Raw genomic sequence first — 13,306 nt, forward strand, 5'->3', positions numbered from 1 at the left:
AATCTTGTAACATTTAGAATTGTAGATTGAGAATTATGTTAAATTTTAGTTGTAACAGAGTAGCAGTTAGCCAAATTTAGGTCACTAGAAATTGGCCACTTGATAACATATTTAGTTGGATTTGATTCCAAACTATAGTTCTTGGTAAGCTTTTTGAAATGGTAAGTATAACTTCTCATTTGGACTTCTAGGTGGAAATTTATGGTCATTGGAATTTGGTATTCTAGACATTAAACCTAGGAAATTTGGAAAGGGTGGCAATTAGCCAACTTTAGATCACGGGAAAGAGTCCCTCTAGTGATAGAAGTGGTTGAAATTTGTGTATAATTGATAGTTTGTTACAAGATCTTCATGGCAGTATGTTACACTCTCAAAACAAATAACCAAACTAAAAGTTATGGCATTGAGAAGTCAAGTACTTGATCATGGAAAATCTGGGTATTCTGGAAATAAGTTGGTTGATAGTCAATGTTTGGGTGACCAAAAAAAAGTAGTTTGCAATATTATTAGGTCAAATTTGATTTAGTTACTCATGGAGGATCTGAATTTGAAGGATAAATTCATAAACTTCTTATTGGAGAATTATAAATGTTGGAAGTTGACCTTGGGGGCATGATAGCTAAAACTAGAAATTAGAGAAACTCAGAAGCCTAAAGTGATAAACCATCTTATATTTAGTGGGATTTGTGCAATGATCTAGAAGCATATGCATTGTGCACATAAGATCAATAATTCTGAATTTGTTGTAATAATCATTTATTTTTATGTATTAATTCTTTATAGGCTTTCAAGACACACTTTGACTTGGTATATATTGGGTACTTAGGATTTAGCGTTCCAGGTAAGTGACTTTTCATCTCTCTAGTTAGTTTCAAAAAGAAAATTATCTTGAGTTCCTGGTAAACCAAAATTTTCCTTCATAGGTTATAGGGAAAACGTTCCTTCTCGAGCCATCTCTACCCTACAAACTAAATAGTTATTGAGAAGAGGTTGTAAGGCTTATTAGGCCATAATGAGGGACACTAGCGAGAGAACAAAACATTGAGAATATTCCAATTTTGAAAGAATTTCCAAATATTTTTCTAGAGGACTTGCATGGGTTACCTCTATATAGGGAGATTGAATTATCTATTGAGTTAATGACAAGCTTAAGACCAATCTCCAATGCCCCATATGGCATGGCTCCAACAAAGTTAAAGGAGCTAAAGGAACAGCTATAGTAGTTGTTAGACCTAATGTGTCTCTTTGGGGTGCTCTAGTATTATTTGTAAAGAAAATGATGGAAGTACACGCCTTTGGATTGACTATTGGAAAATAAATAAGGCAAAAATATAGAATAAATATGCTCTACCTAGGATCAATGACCTTTTCAATCAATTACAAGGTGGCCAAATTTCCTCCAAGATTAACCTCTGTTCCAATTACCACTAGATAAAGATTAAGGTGAAAGATGATGCCAAAGCCACCTTTAGAATGACATGTAGACAGTACGGGATTCTTGTGATGCCTTTTGGTTTAAATAATGCACCAATAGCTTTAATAGATCTAATGAATAGAGTCTTCAAGCCCTTCCTAGACTAGGGTTTGAGAGGGAAAAACTCTATGCAAAGCTAAAAAAGTATGAATTTTAGCTTGATAGTGTAGCATTCTTAGGTCATGTAATATCCAAGGATGGACTATCAATGGATCCAAATAAAGTAGAAGAGGTGGTGGATTGAAATAGGCCAACTAATTTTACCAAAATTCATAGTTTCTTGAGTTTGGCAAGGTACTATAGCTATTTTGTTGAGGGATTTTCTTATATAGCCATGCCTTCGATTCGATTAACTGAAAAAGGTGTTAGGTTTGAATGGTCAAATGAATTTGAGTAGGGTTTTAAAGAATCGATTAGCATCGGCTTCAATCCTCCCTATTCCTTATGGTAGTGGAGGTTTTACCATCTATAGTGATGCCTCTAAGCGAGGTTTAGGGTGTGTTATCACGCAACATGGTAAAATGGTGGCTTATGCTTCAAGGAAATTAAAACCCTATGAACGAAATTACCCCCATACATGACCTAGAGTTAGCAACTATAGCATTTTCCCTAAAGATATGGAGACATTACTTGTATGGGAGCGATGTGAAATATTTACTAATCATAAAAGTCTTAAATACAAGGTTCTTGTTCCATTAAAACTTGGGTGACTAGGGATCAAATCTTGCAAACAACCTCTTTGTATGTGCAGGGTTAAAGTTATGTACATCTATCCCTCCCTAGGCCCCACATTGGTCAGAGCCTTGTGCATTGGGATACCCTTTTAAAAGTCTTAAATACCTTTTCACTCTAAAGGAATTAAATATGAAACAGAGGTGGTTGGAGTTGCTAAGAGATTATGATTTTATTATCAATTACCATTCAAGGAAGGCCAAGGTGGTAGACAATATTTTGAGTAGGAAATCTACAAGAAACTTGGCTGCTTTAATCATCATTCAGAGGCATATCTTGGAAGATATGGGAAGGCTTAGAATTTAGGTAGTATGGATGCATAAATCAATAGTACAATTTCCAAATTTAAGGGTTCGGCCTGCAATGAGGAAAAGAATTAGGGATGCTTAAGGTAATGATCCCCAATTGAATAAGACCAAGGGTCAAGCAGTAGTAGATAAAGAGACAAAGTTTTGCATCAATTAGGATGGAACATTAAGGTTTGGCAACCAGTTGTGTATTCCAAATGATCTAGAGATTATAAGATAGGTTCTATAAAAAGCCCACAATATAGAATACACAGTGCATCCAGGAAGTACTAAAATATATAGGGGTCTATGAGAGAATTTTTTGTAGAAAACCATGAAAAGGGAGATTGCCTAATATGTAGCATAGTGCTTTATATGTTAACATGTAAATGATGAGCACCAAAGTCTAGCAAGATGGTTGCAACCTCTCACAATCCCAAAATGGAAGGGGGGGCACATGACATGGACTTTGTAAAAGGATTACCTAGATGATAGACTAGTAAATATGTTGTTTGGGTGATTGTGGATTGATTGACTAAATCAGCTCATTTCTAGCAATTAAAGTTGGTTTCATTGGAATGGTTGGAAAAACTATATATTAATGAGATTGTAAGGTTGCATGGTATCCTAGTAACTATAGTATCAAACTGAGAATCGATTTGAGTCACAATTCTAGGGAAGCTTGCACAAGGCCCTTGGAACCACATTGAATTTCAACACAACTTTTCATCTTCAAATTGATGGACTTTTAGAAAAGACCATTGAGAACATGCCGAGATCTTGTGTAATAAATATGAGAGGCTCTTGGGAGAACAATCTAGCATTGGTGAAATCTACCTTTAATAATAGTTGTCATGCTAGTATCCAGATGGGTCCATATAAGACTTTATGCAGGAGAAAATGTAGATCATCTATTTATTGGGATGATGTGGGTGAAAAAAAAAATCGTTGGGTTTTGAAGTTTTGCAACAAACAGTGGATAAGATTCATCTAATTAAAGAGCAGCTTCGTGCAACACAAAGCAAACAAAAGAGTTATGTAGATAATAAAAGACAAGATTTAGAATTTCAAGTGGGTGATCATGTGTTTTTGAAAGTATCTCCTACTAAAGGTGTGTTGATTTTTTTGATTCAAGGTAAGTTGAGCACTAGACATTGTGGGTCCATTTGAGATTTTAGAGAGCATTGGCGAAATGCCATATAACTTGCTTTCCTCTATCATTGAAGAGAGTACATAACATGTTTCACGTTTCAATGTTGAGAAAATATATGCTAAAACCAAGGTTTTTAAAACTGATTCGGAGAATGAACCAGTAAGGGGTCCGGTTCCTGGATCGAACGGTTGGCCCATTTTAACAAAAAATTAAAAATTAAAAAAAAATCAAAAAATCAAAAATTGTCAAAACCGTTCGAACGGTTAACCGCCCGGGTTAGCGGTTTGCTGACCAAAATCAATGATTTTTGGAGAAAATTCGATTTTGGGGAAAAACGGAACTAGTCACCTAACCAATTCCTAGTTTTTCCGGTCCGACCGTTTGGTCCGGTCCGGTTTTGAAAATCATGGTTAGAACCTTACCATGTAATAGATCGCTCCTCTTTATAGATTAGAGAGGATCTAACTCATGAGGAGCAAGCGGTGCAAATTGTAGACAAAAATTATAAAGTGTTGAGGCGTTGCACTATTCATTATGTTAAGGTGCAATAGAATAATTACATTGAGAGAGAGAACACTTGAGAAATTGAGGATGATATGAAGAGAAGTATTCCCAACTTTTCAGAACTCAGGTATGTAAAGTTTAGAGAACTAAACTTCTTTTAAGGGTGAAAGGATGTAATATTCAAAAAAATAAAAAAAGAAAGAAAACACAAAAGACAAACCTAAAGTTCTAGTCTTGATCATAAAAGGAGTCTTCCCTTCTTTTTTCATTTCTAAACATGAGTAGTCTTTCTCTTTTCTTTTCAAATAAAGGAGGAAGTCAGGTTTTGAAAGCTTAAAGAGGGGCTGGTTCAAATTGACTTCTCTACTACAATCAATCTAGGTAAGTATTTTTCTTCTTTAAATCATCGAGTTTTGCTTTCTCACATTTTAGGATTAGTATTAAACCAAGAAATAGGGTTTTTAAGCTATATGTCCATTTTTTAGTTACTTTTCAATAAAGAAAATAATTCAGATTGGAACCCCATGCCATTGATTGGGAATTATGTTAAATTTTAGGTTGTAATAGAGTGGGCATCAACCAATTTTAGGCCACTAGAAACTAGCCTTTTGGAAACATCTTTGGCTAGAATTTGATTCCAAACTATAGTTCTTGGTAAGCTCTTCAAAATAGTAGGTAAAAATCCTCATTTGAACTTCTAGGTGGAAAGTTATGGCCATTAAAAGTTGGCATTCTAGATATACTGAACCTGGGAAATTTGGAAATAATGACAGAAATTTGGAAATAATGACAATTAGTCGAATTTAGATTGCCAAAAAGCGATTGTTTGATGATAGAAGCGGTGGAAAGTTATGGCCACTAGAAACTAGTCTTTCGGCAACATCTTTGGCTAGAATTTGATTCCAAACTATAAATCTTGGTGAGATCTTCAAAATAGTAGGTAAAAATCCTAATTTGAACTTCTAGGCAAAAGTTATCGCCATTAAAAGTTGGCATTCTAGACATACTAAACCTGGGAAATTTGGAAAGAATGGCAACTAGTCAAATTTAAATTACCAAAAGGGATTGTTCAATGGTAGAAGTGGTTGAAATTTATGTCTAATTGATAGTGGGTTATGAATGTAAGCGGATTTTCTTAAGTATCATCGCGGATTGATGACCTAAACTTAAGAAACAGACAAAATACGGATTCACTAAAAAGTGTACCCACAGACTATATTCGTAAAAGACAACTTGGGAAACAATAAACTATGATGATAGTTATAGATGACAAAGTGTGTCCCCTTAGATGTGACATATGGTATAAATCTATGAGCATGGAATAGAATGTGTCTACTCTGTGAATCACAACCCGACATGTGTCATTATCTTAACGACCTTAAGATCTGCATTTGTTATAAATGAGCGAAAATTCTGGAATTCTTGATATATGCACACACAAAATTGACTCCCCTTCTTGTTTATAAATAGGGGGTCCTTGACAAAAGAAAGATAACACACACACATCCATATCTAGAGAGACATATCAAAGATCAAAATATTCTTCTAATCTTGATCTTAGTTTCATCTCCAAAGTACCTTTCTAAGCTTTCTTGTTATTCTTCCCTTTCTGCATCCTACTTATGTTATTAGAACTAAAACCGTAATTATAGTATTGATCTTATGCTAGAATCCCTAGTTTCAGTTTTGCAAGTGCACTACAAGATGTCGCCAAGAAAGAACATCACCATCATTCATGATGAACCACTCGCTCAATAGCCCATGCTAGAAGATCCAGCTTCGGATTCACCAGCACAAGCTCAACAAGATAACTTTTCTGACGATGATCCTATCTGATGTAGTGCGATCCGGGCCAAATCTGCCCTCATCACTATCCATGATCACCTAGACATCCAAGTTGGTAAGGCTTATATTCTAGAGGAGCACCTAAATAAAATGGAGGATCTGCAGCATTAGCAATCCTCCAAGATGGAAGAGAAGCAGGACTAGCTCTTTAGTTAGCTCAAAGAGAGACTTGCAACACCAATTTCATCGGCACACCCATCAATAGAAGCAGTGTCAGGGCCCAGATCTATAGTCTAGGTGTTGATTCATCATCATCGGAATAAAGATCCCACAGTCGAGCCATCTCAATTAGTAGAGCACTATGAACAAAATTCACTATCACTTGGTGTATCACCAAGAACGCCTCCATGGCCACCATCACCCCTGAGTCCATGTAGCATAGGACCTAGGATCTCCATCAATAGGCAATTGGAGAGATTGCTATGTTCAAAGAAGATCTGCTAGAATGTCTTCAATCAATAGTTGGATGCAATTCTAGCAATAAAGCTTACCAGTCCCTTTATTAGAGACCTTATGGTCAACACATTGCACAAAAACCCTACCCTCAAGGTTAACAAGTTTGTAAATGCCCTGGATCAACATTCAATAGATGGCAACCTTAAGGTCGGGAAGTTTTCTAAAACACTCATTGGCGTAGCTTATACTTGGTTTGTCAACTTGACACCAAGAAGCATTAAGTCTTGGGAGGATCTGGTAGAGAAGTTTTTATCAAAGTGGTTTGCTATGGAGACCTAGCTCACTATGGCTGATCTTAAAGGGGTAAAGCAATATGCTAGTGAGGAGTTGCTGGTTTATTTGGAGAGATTTTGTGCAGCCACCCACAAGCTTCATGTTGATCAGGTGAGGAAGCCTGGTCTTGTGGAGGAGTGCATCAGGAACATTAATCCTCACTATTGTGCCAATTTAGAGATCCTAAACCAGCAAGACTTTACCAACTTGTGGCAATGCATAACAAGGATATCATGTACATTGAAGAGACACAAGGAGGACTATGGTTAGGGGTCGTGGTATGGAGAAGCTTATGTTGCGGAAGGAGTGAATTCCTGCAAAAGGTCCCCAACATATGGAGGAAGAAGAGGAAGAGGAAGGTCTAACATGCCACAACCAGCCCTATTCACCTACAGTAAACAAGAGGTGATGGCCATCATGGAGACATTGCTTGTGGATAGCAAGATTCAACAGCCACCAATGAATGAGAAGTGGAGTACATATTTTTGTGAATTCTTGCAAGTAGTCTCTCACAACATCATGGACTGCTATAGACTCCAAAAGTACTTTGAGGAGTTCATGCAGTTGAAGGACTCCTCTCAAATGCTTGTTCGGGGAGCTAATGAGGGCAGGCCTTGCCATCCCATGCTCCTGTGGGGAGCATAAACATGATTAGCATATTGTATTCAACATGGCAACGCTCGTAGCGTTGGTTGGGAGGTTCCTCAGCAATGAACATCTCTAGAGGTCCTTTGAAGAAGAAAGTATCCCCACAGAGGGACATCAAAAGATGGTTAGGACCTCAGTGGAACTTGGAGAGACGAGACAGAAGACAGGACAGGGGTTATCTCATTCAGCCCCAAGGATATGATGGCGGAGGATAAAGATTGTTGTTTCTCCAATAGTTTATTTCTCTTGCTATAATATTCAAAGAGAGACTTCTCTAATCATTTCTAGTCCCTTGTTTACTTGCAAGAAGATAGCTGAGGCTAGGAGAAAGATACAAGTATTGCACATTTGCACATGGTTTTAAAAACCAAACCAGACCAGATGGTCGGGACGATTGACCCAGGAACTGATCATAGATTCAGGTCTGGTTTTAGACCCCAAAACCATCTGACCCAAGGTTGGACAAGACATTCAAACCATTTGACCCAAGAACCAGTGGCCAAAAGGGTTCCATTTTCAGTCTGGTTTTCAAAACCATGCATTTACATCGCTTATTGCTGCAGCTCAATATTAAAGAAACTTTAAGGCTCAAATCCAAATACGTACAGTACAAATATATATAAAAACTCCAACCAAACAGAGCCTTAAGGAAACAATTGATGGTTCTTCTCAAATCCAACAGATTCAATATTACTGTTTTGGGCTTTTGCATTTTTGAAAATCCCAATTTATCCTCTTGCCAAGAATATTGAGCATTTAGAAAAAGGTACAATCATCTATACTACTTACTACAAATTACAAATTAAATCGGCCTATATACTAATTAGATCCATTTAAGAAAATGAATCATACAAAACCATTTTCATTTTAATAATCGTACAAGACTGATTCGAATTTGATTTGCTTATCATTAATTCATTATCGCCTTTGAGGATAGTTCTAGGGGTGATCATGGGCCGTGCTTAGCACCCGTGCTAAGGGCTCTGGTCCAGGCTCAGGCTGAACCCCATACTTGAAATATACATGTCCAGGCTTATGAGACTAGTCCAGGCCAGGCTTGGTTACAGACCATGATTTTAAATACATTGAAGTATATGTTTAGCATCGATGTTGATGTGTGGATTGGAAGCACCATTTTCTGAGAAAATGGTATTTTTTTATTTTGTTTGGAAACTTTGCTGCCAGGTAGAACGTTTCCTGTAGCAACAGCAACGTTTTCTATTTGATACCAATGTTCCAGGAAACATTTTAAGCACTGGTACCTATTATCCAATGCCATGTCATGTTCCTGTCACTGCCACCTCATGTCCCTGTTGGCAGCAACAAACTACAGCTCCAAGAAACGCCAAATTCAGCATTGCACCAAGCCACACCTTCCCGACTTCTAAGGTGTGGGTTGGAGAACCATCTTTTATGGAAAAATGATTCCAAACAAACAGACATTTCCTGGAACACTGTTTTTTCCGATGTAGTGCTAATGTATTCCCGTTTTCTAGAGCAACAGCATTGATGCCAAACAGACACTAATAGGATAAAAAGAAGTGTTTTAAGACTCAAACTGGACACAACCAGAATGCATGCCAAGTCGTGAGTCAAATGGATCGCCAGGTCAAATGGTTTGACCATAAGTCTCATTTATATATGTAATATTTTTTGAGATATAACACGTCTTAATGCACTGGTGGAATGGTTAATTTGTTGATTTTAGCCCCAATTGTCTAGGGTTCAAATCTCATCTAGGCCAGATCATGGTATTGGGCCCAAGCCAGACCCTATGGCTTAGAAATGATCATCCCTGACAAATATCCAAATTCAGGATAATTGGATCAAGGTCCAATTGATTTGCAGCCCTGATTTGAGTAAGCATTTCATTTTGTAACATGTGTTTTTACAGCTTTCTAGCAAATGAGTGTCAATTTAATCAGTAAAAAGGGTGTTCGTAAGGTTAAAACATTAAAACATTAAAAAAAACAAAACCCTCATAAATCCCATAGATAAATTAATAATACTAAATCTTAAGGTTAAAATAACTAAAACGTATAAACATACTAGGACCACATACTTAAATTCTTTATACGAAGGAAGATATTATAGAAATTATGTGCATAGCTTTCAAGGTGCCAAGGTGAAGCTAGGCAATAGGGGAGTGCCCTGTCGCCTAGGCATCAACCTAACAGTCGCTTAGGTGATGAGTATTATAAAAAAATAAAATAAATAAATCCTATGGTGGTTCCCTAGGTTTCATGGTAATAAGCAATAATATTTAAATTAATACTTATCATAATCCTCATGAAATATGTATAAAGCCCATATCAAAATATAGAAAATAAACATCTTTATGAGAAGAAAAAAATAAGAAAAGAAAAAATACAAAACATATGGGCTGAACCCTTGTTTTGGTCCTAGGAAGAAGATGATGAAGAATAAGTCAATTGATCGTTCTTGTGTATCAACTGAATGAAAAAACCATCAAGTTACTTCTTACTTATCAATTCAGGTTTTAAAGCCTTAAGTGTTCAAGACTATGGGACTGGTTGATAACAGCTTAAGATCCTGAACCGAATAGCTTATTGCTTTGTCTTTTAGTGAACAAGCTTTTAAGGAGGTCGTGGGTCACTTGGCTGAAACCAAAATTGGATTGATCACTATACAATTGAAATTTTTATATTTATTTGTTTTATCAATTAAAACAAAGCAACAAGTCTTTCAATTAAGCCACTTCAGTCGTTATCAAACAGCCCCTACGTCACAGACTTGTGCATCAATTGAACCCAAATAATAGCAAGGTGCTAACCAGCTGGTTGGTAAGGTCTCCTGCTGGTCGTAGCATTGACTTGGGATCAAATCCCGCCTGCACCTGGGTTGGGGATGGGCTACCCCTGTTGTGTAGCCCTTCAAAAGAAATAAACATAAAATAAAATAAAATAATAAAAATCATCTAGTATAAGAATAATAGTATTAGAACTATAAGCCACAATATGAATAATTTAGTCTAATAATATCCATTGTACTACTATTAATAACTTAAAATAAAGATATAAAAACATCATGTGGTGTATTGCATGTGTCACCTTGACAACTATGACTATGCATCAAGCAGAGTCAAAAACAATCTGTGTAGCTTTTGACAGCACTCATTAGTTGTCAATCATATTTTAATTACTAAATCAATTGTTCTATATTTTATCATTTTTACTTCTGTGTAATGCCAAAAAAATGTCATATTAATCCTAAATTCTTAATATGCTAGCTAATGGATATATAACTTCTTAAAAATTATTAATATGCATTAAGTTAAATTTGCAAACAATGTATTTTTTGTTTTATAAATAATAAATATGCCGTTACTTATTGTAAATAAATTATTAATTAATAATTTACAGAAATATTAAACTTAATAAATTGTCTTTATTATTTTGTTTCTATAAGTTACCAACAAACTAGAAAATCTTTGACATAAATTGTTGAAAGATCAATGGATTTTATAGACCATTCATATATTCATCTTATAGTTCTTTCCCACAATCAAAACATTTAAAACATATTACTTTTTATGACTTCTGGACTTTCCAAATTTTCAAGGAAAAATCTATGGATCTACTAATACAAGCAAAAATATTGATCCAACAGCAAATCAATGTATCATTGCATTTCAAACACCAAAATATATGAATCTACTAAATATTGAAGAATTAAAAGAAAAAATGCACTCTTCTTTTTCTTCTTGATACCAATCAATTTTTCTTTCTTTATTAATGCAAGATATCAAATGTAGACAGGAACTCTCCCGCAAGCATCCAGGATGAAGTTGAAAAGATTGGAAATGAGATAATATATTAGAAAAGTAAAACCAATGAACATAAATCATTCCTCCAAAATGTGGCCCATATTGGTCTGTATCGACCTCTATTAATCTATGTTAACCAAATGTTGGATATGACACAATAAGAATGATACAACTAGCACGTCAAGAATGAATGGTCACCAACCCCATTACACCTGTGTTAGTACCAGTTTCTATCGAACTAGATATGCACCCTATATCGGGTGTATCTTGTTAACATATTAAACAATAAGAATGATACAATTAGCACATCAAGAATGAATGGTCACCAACCCCATTACACCTGTGTTAGTACCAGTCTCTATCGAACTAGATACGCACCTATATCGGGTGTATCTTGTTAATATATTAAACAATGTTGTAAGACTTGAAACAAATTGGATGGTCAAACCATCAAACTCAAGAACTAGAGGGCAATCTGGTTTTTTAAAACTCCAGTTTTCAGTTTCTTCCAAAAATCATCTGATCCACTATTAACCCAGGAAAACCATTCAGCCAATTTTCTAACAACCCACCCAGGACATAGCTTTATCATATTATAAAATGGCAACGATGAGGAATTGTGTGTGTGTGTGTGTGTGTGCGTGTGTGTATTTTGTGTTACCATTAAGCTACAACGATGGATATGGCACTAAGCTGAATGGAATGACCAACCCCATTTAGTTGGGAAAAACTTAGATGATGATGATGATGATGATTAAGCTACAGCATCATTTGTATTTATTTTTTGTTTCTTTGATGTCTATGTTGACTATATATGTATTTTTTAACAAAAACATGATTTATAAGACTTTAACCTAAATCACTTACATGAAGATCAGAAAAATAGCAATTAAACCGTAGACAAAACATCTGTTAGAGTACATATAATATATAATGTATTTATATATGTGACATCACGGGTCACTGGATTAGCCCAGTGGTTGGACCATATGACCTGTGACTCAATGACCTTTCCAGTTCGATGAACAGTCCAAATCTTATAACAATGATTTTAAAACTTGGTTATCAACAAAGTAACAATAGAGTAAATGGTTTTCTTTCTCTACCAACTGATGGTGGCTCAGTTGGCAGGACCTCTGACTCATAGGAGAAACCTGGGATCAAATCCACTACCCCCATTGTGTAACCCCATGAAGCCAAAAAAGAAATGAGGCGGTTATTGCCATGCCATGTCAATCAATAAGATTGGTATCATTTTAATTAGAAAGGTGAGGGGAAGTTTTATAAATTGTTAGCAATCTTGGGAAAGGTATAAGGATCTTTTCCTTCATCTTATCACCATTTTCTTTCTTCTTTCTTTTTTTCTATCTGTTCAAGGAATTTTTTTAATCCAAATAGTATTTAAATAATTTATAACCCAAATAAGTGGGTTGGCTAGTCTTCTAGCTAATCATCAAAACTAAGAAAACATGTGTCCCATATGGGAGTTCCCTCTCTTTACGTGGGAGGGACAGGTGTCCTTCACCTAAGGGGAGAGGGTAGTTGCATAACTACCCCACTCCCTATTTAAGCTCCTTAAGGGGAAGCTAGAGGGGCCTCTTCAGAGAAAATTGTGTCTCAAGAGATTATTAAGAAAAGCCAAGAAAGATAAAAGAAAGGAGAAGTTATCAAGGGAAGAGAGGGAAGGAAAAGAAATCTCACTAATATAGGTAAGAAAAGAAAAGTCCTCTCCGTAAATACTTCCTATATATGTCTTCTGCTATGTATCCTTCTTCCTCTCTTTATTATTTTTACTTTTAAGAAAGGAAATAGAGGGAAATAAACCATCTACGACCAGGTGCCTTTACATGGATGATTATGTTCCCTCTATCAAGACAGGTTAGGGATTAAATCATCTATAGTCTAATTCCTGAGGACTGGTTCTAGTTCTCTTCAAATGAAAATGAAGAACAGAGGGATAAAAACCGTCTACAATCAAACATTCAGCTTGATTGACTACAGTTCCCTTCTTGTATACAAAATCCAAAGGATTAAGGCTGTCTACAGTCAGAATTTCATCTAATTGACTACAGGTTATTGTGAAGGAATGTATGAGAAGGAAATCTTCTTTGTATCAAAAAGAAAAGAAAGAGAGAAATGTATTGTTA

This window comes from Nelumbo lutea, chromosome 7, assembly GCF_056320005.1.
Source record: "Nelumbo lutea isolate HS-2025 chromosome 7, American lotus-T2T, whole genome shotgun sequence".
NCBI classification, from domain to species: Eukaryota; Viridiplantae; Streptophyta; class Magnoliopsida; order Proteales; family Nelumbonaceae; genus Nelumbo; species Nelumbo lutea.